The sequence below is a fragment of the Etheostoma spectabile genome, chromosome 17 (genome assembly GCF_008692095.1).
Source record: "Etheostoma spectabile isolate EspeVRDwgs_2016 chromosome 17, UIUC_Espe_1.0, whole genome shotgun sequence".
Classification (NCBI taxonomy): domain Eukaryota; kingdom Metazoa; phylum Chordata; class Actinopteri; order Perciformes; family Percidae; genus Etheostoma; species Etheostoma spectabile.
The window spans coordinates 17,470,593-17,473,152 of record NC_045749.1 but is presented as its reverse complement, the minus strand read 5'-3'; the positions used below and the strand labels follow the sequence as shown (position 1 = coordinate 17,473,152).

The window sequence follows — 2,560 nt, the reverse complement described above, 5'->3', positions numbered from 1 at the left end:
AAATTAGGTAATTATCATCTGCATTACTGTCGGCCTGCCAAACCGGCACCTCTCCTCCACACATTTTCTTACTATTTCATGAACAATCTCACCCAAATATCTTTCCCATCTTCTTTTAAAATTAGCATTTTTTCTGCACACTGCTTCTAGCTATTGCCTTCTTTTGTCCTTATTTCGAGTTGTTTGCTGACTATAGATTATATGGTGGTAGGAAGGGGCATCAGACTGGGGGGAAAAAGGGGACGGAGTACCCAGGGCCCTCATGTGATGAGGACCCAAAATGATGCTAGAATGAATAGCTGTGGATGCGGGCAGGGGCCACAGAAAATGTCTTTCTACAGGGCCCAGAATTTTGCGCTACACCCCTGGTGGTAGGTAAGCAAAACAAGGAGACAGAAAAGGTGATGAATGTTGCGGGCCTGACAGTAAAGAAGACATTGTCGCACCAACACCTCACCCGCAGTGCGTCCTGTTGTTCCTGTTCTCTTTGAAAGGTCCCTCTCTCATTCTCTACTTAATCCTCCCCCGAGCTTGTTCACACTGACTGTGCTTGTTATTTGTCATTCTAGCCATCTATCTAGTGTTCTTGAGTGATATCTGATAGCATTAATTAATACATAATGAGTAACAGTGCCTGTTAGTGTCTGATTCTCACCTACTTCCTTTGGGTCTGAGGGGTGTTTAGTTGTCAGAGGTTGTGTCTGATGTCCTCTGTTTGTTTTTAACCTCTATTCTGCCTTTGAGTTAGCATGTTTCCGTCAGACAGCAAACCCAGCTTGGCAGGCCCAAAACAGCCAGCCTTATCATTAAACATTAACTAACTGCACTGTAGTGGCACCAATGCAGAAAGGTCACTCAAGAATGATCGGTTCAATCGGGTATAGCTTTATGCATCAACCCACCTCTCCATAATAAATAAACACGTTCCCCACAGACCTGCTTCTGGCAGCATGTTTCTTTCTTAAATAGAAAAACTCCCATTGTCGCATGTTGTCCCTACAGAATTTGGCATTAAAGCAAATGATGTGACACAGCAACATACAAGCCAGTAAATGCCATCCAACACCTTGTCTTCAGATGATGACGTCACTGATTGTACCATTACAAAAAGTGGTAGTTCATCCAAAACCAAACAAAATTAATTTTTTCTCTTAGGAAGAGTGTGCTCTGTTTTTATTTGCTCAGGTTTTACAGATGCTATTAACCATGTTTTAAAATGACTCAGTGTTTTGTGGCAATCAAAGATCCAAAAAGATGGATTTGTAAATTTCAATATCAACGTGTCTTTACCGATGTAATAACACAATCAGTAAAAAAATTAACCACAGACTTGATTATGTTCTTTCTTCTACTCAGGACTAAACAGCTTGCAGACGGGATTTGGTAAAAAAAGAAGTTCTCAATAAAAAGATCACAATGTGGTCTGTGGATTACTATAAATCACCATGTCATTGTATTTGAAAAGAAGCATGCATGTCGACTTTTTCTCATTTAATTCTTTGGTGCTTTGAGCGCCAAAAAGGGCTCATTACATAGGGATGAAGTACTACTGATATCACCAGACTCCTACAAGTCACATTGCTGAAGTGTGCAATTATGTTCAGTGGATGATGGTGAATGACAGCTACAGGCATTTAATGAACTGCAAGAGAAGACTTTTACAGTGCATGACCTACAAGGAAAGGTCTCTGTGTCTACTTCTCCTAAGTATAGCTCTTTGTTGGTTACCTCTTTTGCTCACACTACCTCACCTGCCAGACTCATGTAAGCACAAGAATATGGATGTGCACCAGAGACAAATGGTATTGTGCCAGTCTCAGCCCTGTGGCTTTGAAGCTGCTTGAAAAGGCTTTGTTTTTAAAGACAGTTCTCTTAAGTACACTGCAGTGGTGCAGTAAAAAGAGTCTGTTTAAATAGTCATTCACTTTGCATAGTGTCTTTGCAGCATTAACCTTATCATTTTATCTTCTGCAATTGTGGGTTGTTTAAAGCACACAGACGTAACTCAGGCCATTAGAGAGTAATCACAGGGGATCTGATTCAATGGACTGGGAAGGGCTGCTTGAAGGGCCAGCAAAACAAATCACATAACACCTCAATTAACACCAGGGAGGCCTCTGGAGTCCAGTTTTGTTCTCAGCAATAAAACTCTCTGTCTCTCTCATTAACATACTGTCTGCATGCAAATAATCTACATACTGTACATCTGATGAAGTGAGAGCAAACAGACTAGAAAGGAGAGACACATTTACTGCACATGTATGATTGCAGCTTGAGCCGAGCTAGTTACAGTACAGAACGGCAGCGTCTCTCTCTGACCCCGGCCGTCTCACTTGGTTAATTATGAAATGCTGCATCTGGCTCAGAGGGCAGCAGGCTGATAAGTCCACCCTGTGGAGCAGCTGGTGTTCCCATCACGAGACAAGGACAGTCTCACAGAGTGCCCACTGTACAGCTCAGGGCCAATTACCCACCTGCTGCATGACTGCAGCTCAGGGGTGTCACTTCATGCAAATACCACTCCCATAATTGCTGTTTTTTCCCCAGTTCGAGAGTTATG

At 42.4% G+C, this 2,560-nt stretch overlaps 2 long non-coding RNA genes across 3 annotated transcripts in view; both read right to left on the bottom strand.

Annotated features, from left to right (window-relative positions):
• The window catches only part of LOC116704884 (uncharacterized), a 115,124-nt gene that overhangs the window by 100,400 nt on the left and 12,164 nt on the right, over positions 1-2,560 (bottom strand). The window lies entirely within an intron of this gene.
• Positions 1-2,560, bottom strand: part of LOC116704883 (uncharacterized) — a 6,711-nt gene that overhangs the window by 3,639 nt on the left and 512 nt on the right. The window contains exon 2 of the long non-coding RNA XR_004335800.1: positions 1,565-1,566. This is a non-coding gene — a long non-coding RNA (uncharacterized LOC116704883). The remainder of the gene's footprint in view (positions 1-1,564; positions 1,567-2,560) is intronic.